This window comes from Phyllostomus hastatus, unplaced genomic scaffold, assembly GCF_019186645.2.
Source record: "Phyllostomus hastatus isolate PE091 unplaced genomic scaffold, TTU_PhHast_1.1 phas_contig_150, whole genome shotgun sequence".
Classification (NCBI taxonomy): Eukaryota; Metazoa; Chordata; class Mammalia; order Chiroptera; family Phyllostomidae; genus Phyllostomus; species Phyllostomus hastatus.
The window spans coordinates 14,938,284-14,958,165 of record NW_025333611.1 but is presented as its reverse complement, the minus strand read 5'-3'; the positions used below and the strand labels follow the sequence as shown (position 1 = coordinate 14,958,165).

Sequence of the window (19,882 nt, the reverse complement as noted above, 5' to 3'; positions counted from 1 at the left end):
ATCTCCATGAATTCCGTGAATTCTTTTCTAATTTAATTCCATTGTGGTCTGAGAGTCAACATTGCATGATTTCTATTCTTTTAAATTCATTAAGAAGTAGTGTATGGCTCTGAATGTGGTCTATAGTGGTGACTCTTCCATGTAATTTTGACAAGAATATGTATTCTGCTGTTGTTGATGATGTAGTCTATAGATATCAGTTATACCCAGCTGATTGATAGCATTGCTGAGTCCAACCATCTTTCCTGATTCTCTGCCTGCTGGACCTGTGCATTTGTGCTGAAGAGGTTGAAGTCTCCAACTAGATTAGTGAAGTCATCTTTTCTCTGCAAATCTAAGTTTGTGCCTCACCCAGTTTGACGCTCTATCATTAGATGCAGATGCATTAAGGATTGTTGGGGTGTTTTAGAATATTGACCTCTTTATCATTATGTAATACTCTTTTTTATCCCTGCTAAGTTATCTTGGTTTGATGTTTGCTCTGTCTGAAATTAATATAGCTGTTCCTGCTTTCCTTTGAATAGTGTTAGCATGGTATATTTTTCCATCGTTTACTTTTAATCTATATATTCTTTATATCTAAAGTGAATTTCTTGTGTACAAAATATAATTGGATATTGGCTTTTGATCCACTCTGATAATCTCTTTTCTAATTGGTGCATTTAGATGATTGACATTCACAGTGATTATTGATGTAGTTGGATTAATATCTATCATATTTTTACATTTTCCTACTTGTTGCTCTTGTTCTTTTTTCCTTTTTTTGTCTTCTACTCTTTTTCTGCCTTTTGTGGTTTTGTTTGAACATCTTAGATAATTCCATTTTCTCTTTTAGCATATTAGCTGCACTTTCAAAAACCTTTCTTTACTGGTTGCCCTACAGTTTGCAAAATAAATTCATAGCTAATCCAAGTCCATTTTCAAATAACACTCTACCACTTCACAGGCAGTATATTTTGTAATAACAAAATAATTTGATTTCCTCCCTCCTGTCCCTTGTATATAAGCATGTATATACACACATATGCATATGTGTACTGTATACATATATGTGTGTATATATGCTTTTACATATATGCTGATGCTTTGTTCTCAGGTGATACGGATGCTGTTGGTAACAAAGCACATTGCAGAACCACTGCTCTTGGATGCCATTGAAAGGAATTGCTGTCATCTTTTGCCACATTTTTCATACTTTGGACAATTTTTCTCAACAGTTATCAATATTTAAAGAAATCAGTAAACTTATTATTTTTAAAGAGATCCTTATCCTGGCTTCTCTTGAAAAATTAGAAGGGTGGGAAAGAGTAGGCTTAAATTCTCTATGGTGACAGTTGGCTAGAGATCAGTATAAGCTGGTCCTTTTAGGTAGAACATTGGTTCTCCATTTTGTCATAGTCACCAACCAGTTTACATCACCCATTTCTTTTTTTTTTTAAGATTTTACTTATTTAAGCCCTGGCTGGCGTAGCTCAGTGGATTGAGCGCGGGCTGTGAACCAAAGTGTCGCAGGTTTGATTCCCAGTCAGGGTACATGCCTGAGTTGCAGGTCATGACCCCCAGCAACTGCACATTGATGTTTCTCTCTCTCTCACTTTCTCCCTCCCTTCCCTCTCTAGAAATAAATAAATAAAATCTTTAAAAAAAAGATTTTACTTATTTATTTTTGGAGGGAGGGGAAAAAAGAGGGAGAGAAACATCGATGTGAGAGAGAAACATCGATGTGAGAGAGTAACATCGATTGGTTGCCTCTCATAGTGCCCTGACCAAGGACCAAACCCACAACCCAGATACGTGCCCTGCCCAGGAATCAAACCAGCAGCCTTTTGGTTTGTGAGACAACACCCAGCCCCCTGAGCCATGCCGGTCAGGGTTCATTTATTTTCTAGGCACTTGATTTTGCTGTCCCTGCAAAAGGTGTGGAGACATAAAACAGAATATCGAGGAGGTGCACAAGCAGAGCTGGTGTTCCTGTCTGATTCGTTCAGGCAATGGGGCGGGGTGAGGGGGTGGTTTCACAAAAGTGCAAGCCAGGTGGCTGCACAGGACCCCACTCTTAGAAAGGCCCCATCCTTAGCTTAATGCTCTGCCCTTGCTAGCTAGAAATTCTTAATAATTTTTGAACAAGAGGGCCACATTCTCATTTTGTACAGAGACCCACAAAGCATGTGGCTGGTTGTGCAGCCACCCCACTCTTAATGGTCACCTTCTCATCACCAGTTGCTAAGGACAGGGTTTGGAGGGGAAGATAATTCTAGGATCAGGGATCTGGAGCAAACTTCAGAAACCAACTTGTTCAGTAGACAAGGTAATTATTTCATCTTACAGCTAGAGCTACCAGAAAGAGAGAACTGGCTTCCTCAAGGTCATGGCCAAATCCTGAAAGAGGAGCCAAATTGGAAGGCTCAAGTGATGAGTCTGCAAGGCAGTGAATACTAAGGCTGGCAGTGAGTTTATATATCTGCTGTACCTCAGCATACCAATGAGGAAATGCCTGTTTGTCACTTAGCTCAGTAAACTTTGGTTGATCTGCTTAAAGCTGAAGGAAGTGAATAAAACAGAAGGGGTTGGGGGAGGGGGTGATCTTGAAACACATCAAGAAAACTGTGTAAAAGGCCCAGCTTGGGAGAAAGATTGTGAAGGAGGAAAACATCATACATGAACTCCACCCATGTTTGTTACAAAAGGCAGACCTCCACCTAAACCTCAAATAAATTGCAAAAGGCAAAGGCATTCAGGGAATGCCAATATGCTGCCTGATTTAAAATGGCAATCAAGGTTCAAGGAAGCACGTAATTTCAGCTGGCCCCACTTAGCTGGAAAATAGCTCAATTACTTGTAGGTCCCGGTTGCTGTTTTTAGGTTAATGGCTGCATACACCCAGTGAGAGGGCTGAGTCCCTGCAGCTGGTTGACTGGAAAGCTGGACTAGAGGCTAGACAAATAACTCCACTCCAGGTGGTCTTGCACCTGTTCGCATCTGGGTTTGTGGTTTGGGTGGGGTGAAGCCTCCTCTACCACACACCCACCCCCTCGAAGATAGTCAAGAAACCTAGGCCTGGGCATAGAACTCCATCCCCACAGCCTCTGTGCTTGGCTCGGTGAAGGGTATGTGGCCCCAAGATGGACTGATGAACAAAGGGACCTCCCCAAGACTCTGACTGCCCTATCAAAAAGCGTCTTCCTTTCCTTCTGAGACGGCGAACGGGGTTAATTTGGGGCTGGGAGTTGTTCTTTGGTACCGCTGCACGGAAAAGCCTGTCTGAAAATGAAGTCAAACAGTGGCAAGAGACAGAAAGAGAGAGACAAGGGTCTGATAATGTTGTTTGAAGCTGTCCATCGAGCCACATCTAAAGGAAACCCACCCCTTGAAGGTCTCATTTCCTTGAGCCCCCAGTTTTGTTTTCTTTTTCGTTTAAGCTTGTCTGGGTTAGGAGTCCGTCCCTTGTTGCTGAAAATGTCTCACTAATATAAAGGGCTTCTGCAGCCTAGGCACTGGGTAAGGTGCTGGGATTACAATAGTGGACGAGACACCTGCCGCTCCTGTATTTGTGGCACTTAGAGTCCAATGGGATGATGGCAATAAGGAAGCAACTAGCTGCACAAATAAATAAAATATAATAACTACACACTGGGGTTTGTAAAGCAGAAAATCTAAGAAAGAACGTAGAAGAGGAGGACTACCTTAGACTGTATGGTGGGGAAAGGCTCTCCGCTGAGTGCCTTTTAAGCTGAGAGTCAGTGGCATAAAGAATGGGAGAAGAAGCCCTGGCTGGCATAGCTCAGTGGATTGAGCACAGGCTGTGAACCAAAGCATCGCAGGTTCGATTCCCAGTTAGGGTACATGCCTGGGTTGCTAGGCCATGACACCCAGCAACTGCACATTGATGTTTCTCTCTCCCTCTCTTTCTCCCTCCCTTCCCTCTCCAAAAAAATGAATAAATAAAATCTTTTTAAAAAATGGGGGAAGAGAGTTCCAGACAGAGCAAACAGGAACTGCTCTTAGTACTGCTCTTAGGCTTGAAAGGGCCTGATTCATTCAAGGAACTGAGAGAAGGTCTTCATTTATTCATCCATTCATCTATGTACCAAATGTCTATTAGGCAGCGGCGTGGTGCTAGGCACAGGGAGACAGAGATAAATATTGACAACTTGGCAATACATACCTAAAGCCATAAAATGTTCACAGCATTTGACTCAGCAACTCCAATTCCAGGAATTTAGTCAAACAAAAACAGAGAAGGATGTCTACAAAGACACAGCGACAAGGATGTTCACTGCGGCATTATTTATATTTTTAACTTTGTATTGAAATGCAACATACATGTACACATTGTGTGCACACACCGTACACACAGCTCAATTATTTTCACAACCTGACCACACCCATATGATTGATACCCAGATCAAGAAAGAGAACATGACCAGCAACCCACCAACCCCCTTTTGACACCTTCTGGTCCTAAGTCCCTCTTTCACTAAAGGTAACTGTTAGCCTGGTTTCTAATAGCATAGATTAATTTTGCCTTTTTTTGTACTTTGTAGAAATGAAGTCACATAGCATATGGTTTATGGGAGTGGGACCAGGGGAGTTGGGATGTGCTGTCTTTTGCTTACTGTTATATTTGTGAGATTCCACTATATTGTTTACGTAGTTATAGGTGGCTTACCCTGCATGCTGTGCTATTAGTGGCGTGCACCGCAAGTTACTTACCTATTCTTCTAATTATAGGCCTTTGGGTAGTTTCCAGACTGAGACCATTATAAATTGTGTTGCCGTAAATGTTCTTTTGGTTAACATATGTCTGCACTTCTTTGGGGTGTACCCCTAGGAGTGACACAGCTGGGTCACAGAATGCTGGGTCATAGTATCTATCCACTTTAGAGGAGATGGTAAACAGTTTAACAAAATGATTCCACGAAATTACACCCCACCAGCTTTTTAAGAGAGTTCTGGGTTCACTTGGTATTTTTATTTTATTTTAATTAATTAATTAATTAATTTATTTATTTATATTGACTTTAGAGAGAGAGGGTAAGGGGGAGACGGACAGAGAGAAAGAGACAGAGAGGGTTGTTCTACTCATTTATGCATTCACTGGTTGATTTTTGTATGTGCCCTGACCAGGGGAGATCAAACCTGCGGCCTTGGTATATCAAGACGACACTGTAACCAACTGAGCTACCTGGGCAGAGCAGTATTTTCCCTTTTTAAAAATTTCAGACATCTGATGACTGTGTAGATATAGAATTGTGTTTTAATTTTCATTTCCTTAATAATTAATAACACTGCAAATGTCTTCAAATGATTATCGGGCATTGGATACCCTCTTTTCTGAAGAGTCTGTTCAGGTCTGTTTCCCATCTTTTTAATTGACTGGTCTGTTTTATTCGTATTGGTTTGTGGGAGTTGTACAGGCCGTTGGTCAGATACATATGCAAATATCTTCTTCCACTTTATGAAGTACCTGTTCACTCACTTTGGTGAAAAGGAATTCTTAGCTTTAGCATAGTCAAGTTTATCAATTTTTTGATGGTTAGTACTTTTCAAGTCCTCAAGAAATTGTGTCCTGTCCCAGGATCAGAAAGATGTTCTCCTATGTGTTTCTCTAAAAGCTCTCCTGTTTTCATTTTACATTTAGATCTACAAGCTATCTGAGTTGACTTTTTTATGGCATGAGGTGAGAAAGGCATCTGAGGAGGAGGAGGGAAATGGTATAACAGTAGTGCAGGGAGAGAGAGAGAGAAAGAGACAAGACCACCCACAAGTGGCTGCCGTGTCAGGCTAAGGTGTTGAGCCTGCGTCCTGAGGGTGATGGGGAACCACAGAGGGATCAAAGGCAAAGACAGATGGGCTCAATCGCCTTTGCCTCCCTTGCAAGCTACGAGGCCTGAAGAATACAAGCGGGAATAGCAGGAATGTTTTCTGTCTCTGCACTGGACTCCATGAGCTCTCCACGGGCTGTGAGGAGGAGAGTCTGAGGAATCTTTCACAAGTATCTCCACAGTGGGTTTTTGTGTTTTTGACCATGATCCTCAGAAAGAAATACCTTTTACAACACAATTCAACTGAATTTCACTGAACTGTGTTTAGAAACAACACCAACAACAAAACACTGCCCTAGACTACCAACTCCCACTCCATGATGGCAGTGACCGTGACTGTATAACTCCTTTGATTATCACTGCAGCCTCTATGACAGGCACAATGCCCGCTCCATGGTGGGCCCATAACATTACTATTATTATGAAGTATGTAGTTACTGAACAAATGAATAGATGGATGGACCAATAAATGATTCAAAATACCTTGCAGACTACAAAGAGTTATACAGATGCAAACAAGTTCTGTTAGCAACCAACCTCAGAGCTATATTTATGAGACTGGATGTTGACAAATCACCAGAACAGGATGCTGAGGGCAGAGTAGAGCTGGGATTTAATGCCAACAGTGGGTGGTGCCCCTGCACACCCATTGGAAAAACGGATATTCCTTCCTGGGCCAGGCCGTTCTGCATAGCCCTGCTTCCTCTTTTACAGACCCCGAGTAATTGCGGTGGTATACGGGGCAGCATGAGTCAGAGGCCAGATGGAGGGTTTTTTTCTCTGATGGCCCAAGGATTGTATCTCAGAAAGTGGAACAAGGGTACAAGGTTACCTTTTTCTCTGAATAAGGATCTGGGCTTGACAAATATACTGCTGTAGACACCTTGAAAGTGCATTTGCCGCAGGGAGGTCATCGGGGGGTCACCTAAGCCCATCACTTCCTCCCAGCCTCTTGAAGCTTATTGATCAGTATCAATTCGAAAGCTCCTCCCACAAGTTCTCAGTAACCGAAGTTCTCTAGGTAAAGAGCCAAGCCGAGGAACCAACTTTAAAAGGAGCAGTTTGCCCAAAGATTAGCAATGCTAACTGGGGCTGAGCAATGACTTCCTCCCTGTGTCAGTATTCCTGCAAGGTTTGGCAATCAAGATCCCATCTGAAGAAAGGCTTGTCAGAAGAAATAATTGTCTTTTTCAAAGAGCCAGAAACCTTCACGATGGATGAAGTCATCACGAAAAAACGTTTAGTTCAGGATTGCATTCACTGTTTAATAGTCTTCGATGACTGCGTGGAAATTTCCAGTGCAATCACATGGAGCCTTTTTCATTCAACAGGCAAGCTGAGGATTAAGACCAGGTTCTGAAGAAGCCTTAGGGTTCAGGATTAAGGGACTTTGGGACACAGGCAGCCCTGTGTTGGAATCCAGTCTCTCTTCTTTTGTGTTTTTTAAGCAATCACTTTGATCAAGTTAAAGAACACATCCCCCCTGAGCTTCAGATTCCTCATCTATTAAGACTTCAAAGGTGAGCCCTGGCTGGCATAGCTCAGTGGATTGAGCTTGGGCTGCGAACCAAAACATCGCAGGTTCGATTCCCAGTCAGCGTACATGCCTGGGTTGCAGGCCATGACCCCCAGCAACCACACATTGATGTTTCTCTCTCTCTCTCTTTCTCCCTCCCTTCCCTCTCTAAAAAATAAATAAATAAAATCTTTTAAAAAAAGACTTCAAAGGTGTTATGAGGGTTAGAAAAAAAAATATGGACAATAATTTAGCACTGTACCTGGCACAATGTAAGTACTGAATAAAGAGTTGTGTTGCTGCTGCTGGTGCTGCTGGTGGTGCTGGTGATGATAATCTTTGCTGTTATTTTGTTCTAAAGCAATATGAAGAAATATAAGGTCAAGCTCTTACTGAGAATCCAGTTGCGAAGACAAGCTGAATTTCCAAATAACCACAGGGTGGAGAATGACTAGCACATTCCTATCTTCTTGCCTTTATCCAACTTGTTCCATCTACCGGAGAAAACATTTCACACCACGTTCACCTTTTCAAGTGCAGCCAGACTTCATTTCAAATGCTGCTGTTCCGTGAGGCTGCCCTCGGCCACTTAAGTCTAGCAAGCTGTCCTGCAAGCCCCCGTGTCCCCACCCTCCGTTTGTGTGAGCTCCCCTGCAACCCTTCAAGAAGCACGGCTTTCTACCTGAGCTCACTGGAGTGCGTTTCTGCTTCTTGCAAACAAAAGAGCTTTGATTCAGATAACCACCATGAATGAGGTTTTAAACCTATTGATTGTGAGGGTGTTGGAAACACAAGGGAGGGTGGACACAGGCCAGATAGGGGTGCAATGTGGGAGTCATGGGCTGATCATCGAGGCTGGTTCAGAGCCCATCAGATCTCTGGGGAGGGAAAAGCAAAAGACAGCCGACATGACCAATTTCATGGGGAATGTTAATACGTTCTTGTCCCACTATACGAAACCACACTGCCATTGAACACCTAGTGTGGATGTGGCCGGGCGCTATGTAGGTCCTGGCAGGGAACGCAGAGAAGGGTAAAACACAGCCCCTGCCCCTTAGGAAATGACAGTGCCTACTGAGGACAGATTATGTGCGAGGATGACTATCTCACATCTCTTTCTGTCAGGGGTCTTGAAGCCTGAGACGGAACAGGACAAGATCACATCAAAGAGTATATTCAACAGTACTTTACAAATGGAAATTAGTTTTGTAAATATAATTGATGTTAGTATTCAGACCAGGAATAATAACTGTCCAGGGTTATGTAGGACTTACTATGCCAAGCGCAGTGACAAATCTTGAATACACGTTTATTCCCTGAAGGGAGAGAGTACCCTAGAACTAGGCACTATTATCCCATTTTACAGATAAAGAAATGGAGCCTCTGAGAGGCAGTGTCCTTGTCCCAGGTCATGAAGCTGGTGAGCAGTAGATCCAGAAATAAACCCACATTTATGTTTAGCAGATTTTTGACAGAAGTGCTCACGTAATTCAAAAGGAAAAAGGATGATCTTTTCAGTAAACGGCACTGGAACAACTGGATATCCATATGGAAAGAAAATCACCTGGAAATAAATCACAGCACTAAAAGTAAAAGCTAAAACTACAGGCTTCTAGAAAAAAATCATAGGAGAAAATATTCACAACCTTGAGGTAGGCAAATATTTCATAAACATGACATAAAAGTATAAACCACAGAGAAAAACTGACAAATTAGATTTCATCAAAATAACAACAACAAAAACCCCCACTTCTGCATTTTAAAAGACACTCTCAAGAAACCGAAACAGCAAACCACAATCTGGGAGAGAATGTGTGTCATGCAAATATTAGATAAAGGACTTGGAGCCGGAACATATAAAGAACTGAAAATTCAATACAAAGAAGATAACTTTAAAAAATGGACATAAGATCTGAACAGCCCCTTCAAAAAAGATTATATATATGCAAATATATTACGTGTGTGTGTGTGTGTGTGTGTGTGTGTGTGTGTGTGTATAAATGATGGACCAGCACATGAGACGATGTTCGCTGTGACGAGCTATCGGGGAAAGACAAAGCGAAACCACTGGGAGGTACCACTCTACACCACTGAGAATGACCAGACTTCACAGACAACACCGGGGAGGGGTAGGGATGGGAAAGAGCTAGAACTTCCAGAGAGTCCACTTTGACAGACAGTTTGGCGGTTTCTTTTTAAGGTAAACATACACTCACTCTGCGACCAACAATTCCACGCCTAGGTATTTGCTGAAGAGAAATGAATGCTTGTGCCCACAAAAAGAGTTTTACTGGAGTATGCACCGCGACTTCATTCATCATGATCAGAAACTGGCAGACTCAAATGGCTGGACAGAGTGTGGCTCATCCATATAACAGTATATTACTCAGCAGTACAAAAAACCCCCAGCTATAATATGTTCAACATTGATGAATCTCAAAAACATCTTTGCGGAGTAAAGGAGGTCTGAAGCAGAATCTGATGCACCTTATGATTCAGTTTCTATGAAATTCTGGAAAAGTCAAAACTAAGCTTCGACGACAGAGAGTATATTGGGGGTGGCCTGGGGCAGGCGGGGGAGGGAGACAGGGTCGACCAGAAGGGACAGACAAGAATTTCTTGAGACGATGAAAGCATTCTCAGTCTGGATCGTCGTGGCTGTGTGGTACATTTGTCGGTACATTTGTATGCACACTTAAAATGGGTGCATATTACTATACCTCCAGAAAATGATTTTTTTTAAAGGGTCATGAAACACGTGAATTGCTCCCCAAGCCCTCCCACAGGGAGCGGCCTCCACGGGCAGACCCGCAGGGGGGGAAACGTGGGGGTGGGCAATGGCAGGAGACCTGCAGGGAACATGTCCGTTTGTAAAACCACTCTCCGCTTCACCAAGACTGCTCACCATCTTCGAGCTTGCAGTCCGGGCTCGGGTCCCAGCAGGCACCGCGTGCTGGCCCCGCAGCAGCAGGGTTGGCCAAAGCACAGCAGCCCGGAGCAAGAGGCCTCTTTTTTCCACTCAGCTCCCTGGAATCTAGGACAGTAACCTGACTTAGTTCTGAGTTCTTCATGAATACCCTCGTGGCCTCTCTCCTCCTGCTGCCTACGTGCTTCCTTGCTTCCTTTGCAGAATCTCTCTCTCTCCCTCTCTCTCTCCCTCTCTCTCTCCCTCTCCCTCTCCCTCTCCCTCTCTCCCCTCTCTCCCTCTCTCTCTCTCTCTCTCTCTCTCTCTCTCTCTCTCTCTCTCTCTCTCTCCTGCTGAGCAGCCAGGGGCCCCTCAGCAGGTCCCTGGGCAGCAATGAGACTGGAGACTGGAATTGCCATTGACTCCCGAGCCTTCTGTCTTTTCCCTCAAGGAAGCCCCAGGAAAACAGTAGGTGGCATAAATCCCATTCTCCGAAGCACTGTTCTTTTAAAAAGCTGGAAAGTTGAGTTGAGGAGTTTGGGGCTATTATTAGCACCAAACACTATAAAAAGGAAATGCCACTGATAATCTTAGATGGCTGTATTTTTGTATGGGATAACTCAAGCTTCCTTCTTAGAGTTCCCAGTCATAAGAAATACTTAATAAAAATACTACCTCGGGTCGTACCCTCAAACCCAGCTGAACATTGCTGAAATCCGTTGGGGCTAGTCAAGTCAGGACTGACTGGGAAAACGAAGACCGCATTTTTAGAACATTTCTATGGCTGCTCCCTTCAGAGGGGCTCAGGTCTGTGCTACCAGAGGAAAAGAACTATGTACGAGCATTTATTTGTTGGGACTACGTGGAGGCAGCATGGCAAAGGGGGTGGTATGCAGGCTGCAGTCAGACTTACCCAGGCTTTGTCCCTGTGTGGCATCAGGCGAGTTGCTCAACCTTTCTGGGCTTCCCCTACAAAAGAGTTGCTGTGAACCCTACGAACTGTCTGATGTCTGGCACTTGGTAAACTTTCAGTAAATGTGAATTCATTGTTAGCTCTCTCTCATCTCACCGTGGCGACTACAAAAGCCTAGTTTTGCCTTTGGGAATTCTGTACTCTATCGTGATACAGAAAGCATACAGACAGGGGGATAAAAGAACAACACCAATGAATGATGAGATCCTGTGATGGTAAGTTTGCTAAAAAGCATAACCTTAGTTTGCAGACACTGCTGGGCCCCTGCTTCCAGATTGATTGGAGAGCAATGTGTCAATGTGTGTCAAGAGCCTTTAAAAATGTGCCTGCCCTTTGGAAAACAATGAAGTTGTGAGCAAAGAGTTAGCCAGGATATACTTAGAGTAGCAAAACTTTGGTAACAGTCTACATGTCTAACAACAGATGTCAAATGCATATTTAGACATTATAATTGATGAACATTTACATAAAGCACGTTATAAAATAATATGTACAATGTGGGTCCATTTCGATGGTATGTACGACCTGAAGTAGTGTTTCTGTTAAGAATTTCTTGTAACCAGGAACTCTAAAAAGGAAGCTTGACTACTCCTTTATAAGAAGACAAACATATAATAGCTGTAGGTCTATATATCTATATTTATATCTATATATTTATATCTATATATCTAAATATAGTCTATAGTCCTTGGCTTAACGTGATGGCCTTATGTATGGGTAATACTTTTAGGTGATTTTTTTGTTTCATTCATTTGTATTTCTATTGCTTTTATATAAGGAAAAAAACATTTTTTAAAAGTTTGATTAATGTTGAAAACAGAGAGAACAAACACAGCACAGTAAGTGTGTAAGTAGTGACTCATTTTTTACTTGACATTTCTACCAACTCTGAGCCCTCGTTTCCCTTCCTACAAATACAGATTCACTGAGTAACTTTGGGCAGATTCCTTCCTCCCTGACTCAGTGTTCTGTCTGTAAAATGCATGAGCTGGGATAGGTCAGGGACGCTCTTCTACCTTGAATGTCAACTCCATAGCATTACTAAGGACTCCCTGGGCTGCCTCTGTGAAAGAAGGCAAGGGCTCTGTGACCAACAGTGCCTGTCGTCGACAGAAGAAGGAGGAACGACACGGGAGGACAATGCCATTCCCATATGTAGACGAGAAAACGTAACGATCTCTTAGAACTCTATGAGTTTGGAGCATCTTGAAGCAGAAATGTTAACCCGAATCTGGGAAGTTGTAGGGGCTGGGGGTAGCTAACTCCATGTATTCACTTTGGGTAGGTTGTAGCAGATCACTCATTTTCCACCTTACTTCACAGAACGCAAGACATAACTTGGAACTGGCTGAGGGAGTAAGTCATGCCAGTTGTGTCTCCGGTGTATTTTCATCCAGCACCTCTTGTCCCAACAAGGACTAACTCTGCAGCTGTTCCTCAGCTTCTTCAGTATGAAACCATTTGAACACCACAGCTGTTAGAAACCTAAACCTGATTTCAGCTTTGTTCTTGGTGCATGTCTCATGTTTCCTGAGAGTTTCTAAAAGCCACACTTCTGGGGATTGAGTCAGAGAAAGCCACTTCTCCTAATCATCGTCCCAGGAAGCAGAAGGGCCGGGCGCTCATTCCCGAGGGGGACTTTCCAGTATGAAGTGGAGCTTTTTCTATTCCTGATTCGATGGAATGAGGTTCCTTGACAGGGTGCCAACGTTCCCCAAGTCGTACGATGAATTCAACTTCCACCCAGTTTTGCCCACTGGCCAGCAGACAGAGATGCCTTGGCAAGCACCCTGGCTCTCACAGCTTGGCTATTTGGAGGAAGGGGCAGTCCGGAGGGCTTTCCTGTATATCAAGTTCACCATGCTAATCTACCCTAGCTTCCACAGAGAACAGCAGGCTGTATTCAGGGGTCTCAGCAACAGCTGTGCCTTCCAAACCAAGACGCTGTTGAGAAAGATGATCCGAACGTGGGCTGTGTGTTTCAGTGGGATTTGGTGGGACTTTCCTACTCAAACGGCCCTTTGTGTGCCTCTAAAAGATGAGGCATTAACCTCACGCGTGGCTAAAGCATGATGGATGACTTGGAGTTCTCAATTTACTTTTGGCTGGTGCTCAGAACTCAACCGTCAAAAATGCCTGGGTATCTGATGGACAATGCCCGGCTTGTTCAGACTTGTTTTTGATGGAGTGGGCAGACCCAGGTTTGCTAAGCGAACCAGAGCTGGACTGTTACAAAGGATGACTCCAGACTTCCTCTTAGGGCAGTAGAATCGTGTCCTGAATCAGTGGCCTCTATTATCACCTTTGTTTATATTTGGTATCTTTACCTACTTCCGGGTCTTCTCTGACATCTACCCACTTGTTACAAGGTGTGGCCCTGCTCAAGACTGGGGCATCAGGAGGTCGTGTGCTCAAGTCACTTCTACCCAGCTCCAGAAAGTCACCTGCTTGGTCACGGTCACAGTGCCTTCTCAGGAAGACACTTTGCAAGTGCGAGCGCTTCAGACTTCACCAGTGCTCTGGACTGTCTTCTCAGGCCAAAGGGAGTCGGAAGTTGACCTGCTGTACCCCTGCCTCTCATATTAAATACCAGGCACAGTGGTATGTAGCAGGTGCTCAAAAAAGTGTAACTCCTACCTATTAACTAATGCAACCAATATTATTAAACATGTCGCATGTTGCAGGCACAGTGCTAGGTGTTAAGGATAATGCGTCAAGCAAGAAAGTCAATATTCCCACTCTCTTGGAGCTTCAAGTAGTGGGGGTTGATGGGGAGAAACGAAACAAGGAAACAAGTTCATTGCAGATGGTGGAAAAGTGCTTATATTTATCTTGTTAGTGTAAAATTCCTCCTGTTCAAGCTCTCTCCACCCCTTTATCTATGTATGGGGAGCCACTCTCAAGTTAAAAAGAGTTTAACAATTGCATTAAGTATGAATCTGGAAAGGCATTGAACTACTAGCTCTTAAAGTGATGGGATAGGGGAGGGAGGGAGGGAGGGAGGGAGAGAGACAGAGAGAGTGCGAGAGAGAAAATGGTGTGTCGGTGGGAAGGAAATCCTGACACTGTGCCATAGCTCCCAAACACTATTTTGGTCTGAACCCTGGTGGGCTTCAGGCTCACCTGGGGAGCTTTTAAAAGATGCACACTCCCAGCTCCCATCCTGAAATCTTGAATTCTGGAGGTCCAGAATGGTTTTAAAGTTTCCTGGTCATTCTGATGGGCCATCTAGACATGGGAAGCACTGCTTGTCAGCCAGCCTGTGAATCCCCACCAAGGCCGACACTACAGGACTGGGCCTGTTATTCTACTGGTCACCATATACTTAGTTTTCTGGTTTCTAGAATATTTGCCCTAGCTGGCCCTCAGGACACTTAGAATCTAGCAAACTATATAAATGAAAAGGATGTGGGAATACAAAACAGGAACACCGAACTTAGTCTTTGAGTTTCAGAGAAAACTTTCTGGAGGGGAATTATGGATTAGTTAGAATTTGACTCCACTGCATTTAGCAGAGAACACAAAATTATACTGGATTAAACCAGAGAGAAATTAATTTTCCTCATATAAAGGTCTTAGGGAAAGTAACCCATGCTGGTATTTGCTTTGGATTCCTTTGTGGCTTTTCTACCACACTCAGCACAGGCCTCTGTGGTCCAAGATGGTTACTCAGATTCCAGCCATCACTTCCATATCCTGCCAGTAGGAAGAATAAAGGAGCAAAGAAGGACATAACCTCTCCCTTTAAAGGTATTTTCTGGAAGTTGCACATGAAACGTCCATTGACATCTTATAGCCTGGAATTTAGGCACTGAGCCACACCTTGCTTCAGATGAAGCACAGTTAAAAATACAGGGTTTTATGACTGGGGAAAAAAAAGGAAAACAGCCATTAGGAGGCAGGGCAGAGCTCTAAGCTGAGACATGGAGAATGAGAAGCAATAGGCAAGGGAAATCACAAAGCAAAGGCTATCCAGAAGCACTTTTCTTTCCACACGCTCTATTTCTTATCCTTCATATTATGACCCAAAGTCCCAACAATATGAGCCTGCCCCCCTAGCCAATCAGCGCTCAGATCTAAAATGACCTCTCAAATGACACCAAAACCCATCATATCAAGGAAATAATGGCTGCTTGGAGATACCCCTTCCTCCTGGTCTATAAAAGAGCTCACCCTGAAATCTAATCGTTGAAATTTACTGGAATGAATTACTGAAACAGATTAGGAAAAAATACAATCCTAACCCTTTCTTGGGATTAATTCTGGCACATCTGCCTAAAGCACTATTATGCAAACATAAAGGGTGATCACTTGTGAAACTATAGTGTATGGTCAAAAGCTCACGAGAAAACACCGAGGAAATGCAAATTTGTGCATGTGCATGTCTTATGATTATAATTGTGTGAAAATGGGTGTATATGTGCAAATATTAGGAAAAAATCATAAAAACAATTATCGGATGGATTAAAGGTGTACTTCAATGAAAATTTCCTTTAGAAATACTGTTTTCATAATGAGTAAAATTTGAAATAAGCCTTGCAAACTTTACATAATGTCAAAGGGAGAAGTACTTAAGAATCCCATGAGGAGTTTACTTAAATGCAGATTCCCAGGCCATAGCCAGAAAGATCTGATTTTATAGGTCTGGGAAATGCCCGCATTTTTTTTAAGTTTAAATGCATTTTATTTTTAGACAACTTACCTGACACGTTTTTTTTTTCTTAAAAAATAATGCCTCTGCTCCAAACACATCAAGGTCAAAATAAATGAGGAGCTCAAGATGGCATCAGTCTTGTTTGTCCTAGTCATGGTGTGTGCGTGAAAAACAGCAGCCAGGTATGATGACAGATCCAAATTGTCAACTCTGTTAGCATTTTTCCATTTCCTAAGCCATCCTCAAAGGAAACCGTGCATGGGGTTGCACCATCTGCACAGCGGTGCAGCAGAGCAACCATGCTGTCTGGATTCATGTTTTCACCAATAAAGAACCAGTAAGTTTTTGAAATTAGCAAGGATGTGCTTGGTTTGTTCTGCAGCCCCTGTCATAAAAGGCTTTACTCTTGCTGGCTTCTGTCTTTCAAGATTCCCTGTGATTGCTTTCATGTCATCTTTGATGTCCTTCCTTTAGTCTTCCTTTGTGAAGCTGGTTTCCTGCAAGTGATGGTTCAGGACAATGACAACACCAGTGATGATGGTGCTTTCAGTACCTTCGCCCTGGGAAACCTCGGCAGAGGTATTTCCATCAACAAACAAGCCATCAGTGTCACTCTGTCCTATTGACCATCTTCCCCTGTACCTCCAGGCACAGCCCATCTGAGCCCCGGATGGTGTGGCTGTCGGAGAACATCATACCGTGGCTGATGAGGTCCCGGCAGACGATCGGGATGGAGGCTGGAAGGAGACCAAAGCGGCGCTGGCTGAGCACAGTCCAGAACTGAGCACAGTGTCGCTGGAGCGGTGCTAAGGCGGGCAGGGAGAGGAATGGCTGCACCTTTAACGAGTACCCCAGGTCCTTTTGTTGGAAGTGAGGCAACAATCTCATTGGAAAAACACTGAAATAGCTCGTGTCTCAGAGGCACTTATTAAAGTATGAAGTTGGGACGTTATCTGTGCCAAGGCCGCCCAGCTTACGCTGTGCTAAAGACTCTAGGCCAATATTCCACTATCATTTCTGGGGAAACAGGAAGAACATTTAAAACAAAGACTCCATAGTAACAAAAATGTCTTCTGTCCCTGGTTTATAAAGTAAAATAGCACTAAATGAGCTTTGATCATTTTTCTTTTAGTCTCCCAAGTAAACTTGAGGCTGTCTGATAAAAGCACCTCGGATTATTAACAGTTAACATATCCCCAGTTCTCTTCCAGTGCCCACCCATCCTATAACTTACCCCATGCCTTTGCCATGGGCTGGACATAAATTCAGCTAAAATCTGCCTTTTTGAATGAAGCACGGCAATTTAAAACTCTAAATCTGGACCCCACAGTCTACATAAGCCAGCCTTCTGGATGATTCTATACTCATTTTATTCATTGTGTCAAGTGACCAGTCTGTCTCAGGGGCCGAGGAGCCTCTCTGTTTTAGCACTGAGAAGTTCCGTGACCCGGGACACCCTGTCCTCTAGTGCCGGGACGGCTGGTCACCCCGCACCTTTCCATCGCCTTAGGCCTATGTAATAACACAGAGCTTCAAAGAAAAGACATTCTCCAGGAAGGCTGCCCAGCCTCCCAGACACTGTGTCAGGGAACACAGGGGCAAACACTTAGCTTTTGAAAGATCTTCCTTTGAAAAAGAATACACGTTAGATCCTATTCATTGTTGTTAGAAATAAAAATATTCCTGAAGTGGTTTCAGAGGAGCCAGAGACATAACATTACAGCAAACAGCCCTTCCCATCTTCCCTTGATTCCTATAAGCAATCATCACCTAGTGAAAAGTCTACCAATGTTTGCGTGTGTTTTAGCATCAGAAAGGAGACATGTAAGGTTAGGCCAGGCAATCAGAATGCAGAACATACAAATAAAGAGTAAATCTGTCTAGAAGATATGGGATTTTTCATCAAATAAACTTAGATAGAAAGTAACTCCCTATTACACTTTACTTTTACCGTAAAGACTTTGGAATTTTTGTAATATCCTGAAAAGATGATTCAGAAAGCTAAAAAAAGGATGTGCCTCAGCAGTCTGTTCCAAAATGTAGAACAAAACTTTCAGAATTACCCTGCCTACTGAATACATTAAAATTATACTTCTTTAAAATATTATAATTCATAGAATACCCAGAATTTCATTTCAAAATCAGTTCCAAGCTTCAACTTTCAAAAGTAGCCTGTATTTTTGACTCAGGAATCATCGTACTGACAGCTGGTTTACACTGTAAAAAATGTGTTTGTGTGGGAGTTTCGCACATTTGCCAAACTTGAACTCCCAGGTGCAATATCAACTTTCATTAAAAAAAGTCCAAATTGTCAAGAATGACAATTTACAATTATTTTTCAGCTCTTCATTTTTTTTTAGACCATCAGATACTTATTGCAGAAAACATTTTATTTGGCCGCTGGCTTCTCACAGTGAAAGATTTAAGGAGATCAATACAGAAAACCGTATGTGAAATCAACAGCCAAAAAGCAAAGCCACCAGATCTAATCACAATGAATATTTCCCAAAGTGGAGTCTCTGAGATGCTAGTAGACATCGTGTTCAAATGAAAAAGGGGTTCTCAAGCTAGATAACTTTGGGAAGCGCTGTGATCAACAGTGTTCAATGGGTTCCTTCACTGCAAGGCTTCTGAGAACCCTAACAATGATGACGGCCGTCCACGGTGGGGGAGTGGTGCGTGCTTCCCAAACTCATGTGACCAGATAGTGTCGGGTACCTAAAAAGTTTGGGTTCCAACTAATACACGTAGAGGAACACTGCCCTTTCCTCTCTAAATTTGACAAGTCAGCTACTCAAAAGTTGAGACTAAATCTATTTCAAGTCTATTTGCAGTGAAAACAGTTCTTATTAGCAAATAGCCAGAGTGCAGAACAATTGGACATTCTAAGCCTATTGACTTTTCAACATACTGTTAAAGGAGGCTATTCGTATTATAAATATCATTAGCTTCCAGGTTATAATAAAAACAAACAAGGCAATGAGACCTGTTAGAAAGTGGTCGTGGCTTCAAGCTTAGAGAATTTCCCTTTGATGACTTGGAGAGGCAGGTGAATGAATGCCAGCGGGGCAGAGCTTTGTATAGTCCATAGAGCTCTAGTCAGAGCCAACAGTTTCATAGGCCACGTTTCATAGCCCAAATTATACAGTGGATCTGTAAACTATCTAAGCTTCTGATCAGAGCACTGAGGAAGAGGAGGAGGAAGATTAAAGAGTTGCCAAACCTTAACAGCCATTAAAAAGAAAATTGGGGAAGGAATTGGTGGTGGAGGGCTAGCCTGAAGACAAGCAATCAGGATACACTGACGCATGCTCTGTGCCATTCCTTACACAGGGAGGCCCCTAACCAAATTGTCTCAAGAATAAGGTCTGTGAGCAAAACCCAATTTAACATTAAGTGAGATGGGGGAAAGTGGGTCAAATTATCAAATGCATTTTTTCCTTCACAGCATGGACGTTAAGTGTGAAGACAAATGTTTCTTTAGTTTCAAGGCGAAGCAACATTTGCTCTCTACCAAGAAATGACAGTTTGCTCTTTAACCACATTGAAATGACATTGCACAGAGTAATAAAGATTATAACATATGAAAATAAAATTTTTTATTGGGAAGAGGAAATTTTACATACAATTAAGTATAGGGTTGATGAAATGTAATACATAAACAACCTTTGCTTAAGGAACAAATACGGATTGAGCAAAGGAAGAAGTTAAAAGCTTAGAACAGGTTTCCAACAATTTCCAAGCAGGTTTAAGTAACAAGATCTCACTTTGCATAAATTGTACAGATCATTGAGGGAAAAGGTATTGGTTTGTGGCTATTTCTGATCATCAATTCACTCTGTGTCTTGTAGATCTCTTTTACCATGATCCCATCTTTGGTGATCCCGATCCCATTCTAAAAAGTTTCTCCAACCATAAGTGGGCACTTACCAAGAGGTCACATTGCAAGTAGAATTTTTTTTGTTCTTTGTGAATAAACAGATCCCAACATGCTCTTACATGAACTCCG

At 42.8% G+C, this 19,882-nt stretch overlaps 1 pseudogene; it reads right to left on the bottom strand.

Annotated features, from left to right (window-relative positions):
- Nucleotides 1-16,086: 16,086 nt before the first annotated feature.
- Nucleotides 16,087-16,761, bottom strand: LOC123808126 (annotated as a pseudogene).
- Nucleotides 16,762-19,882: the final 3,121 nt, after the last annotated feature.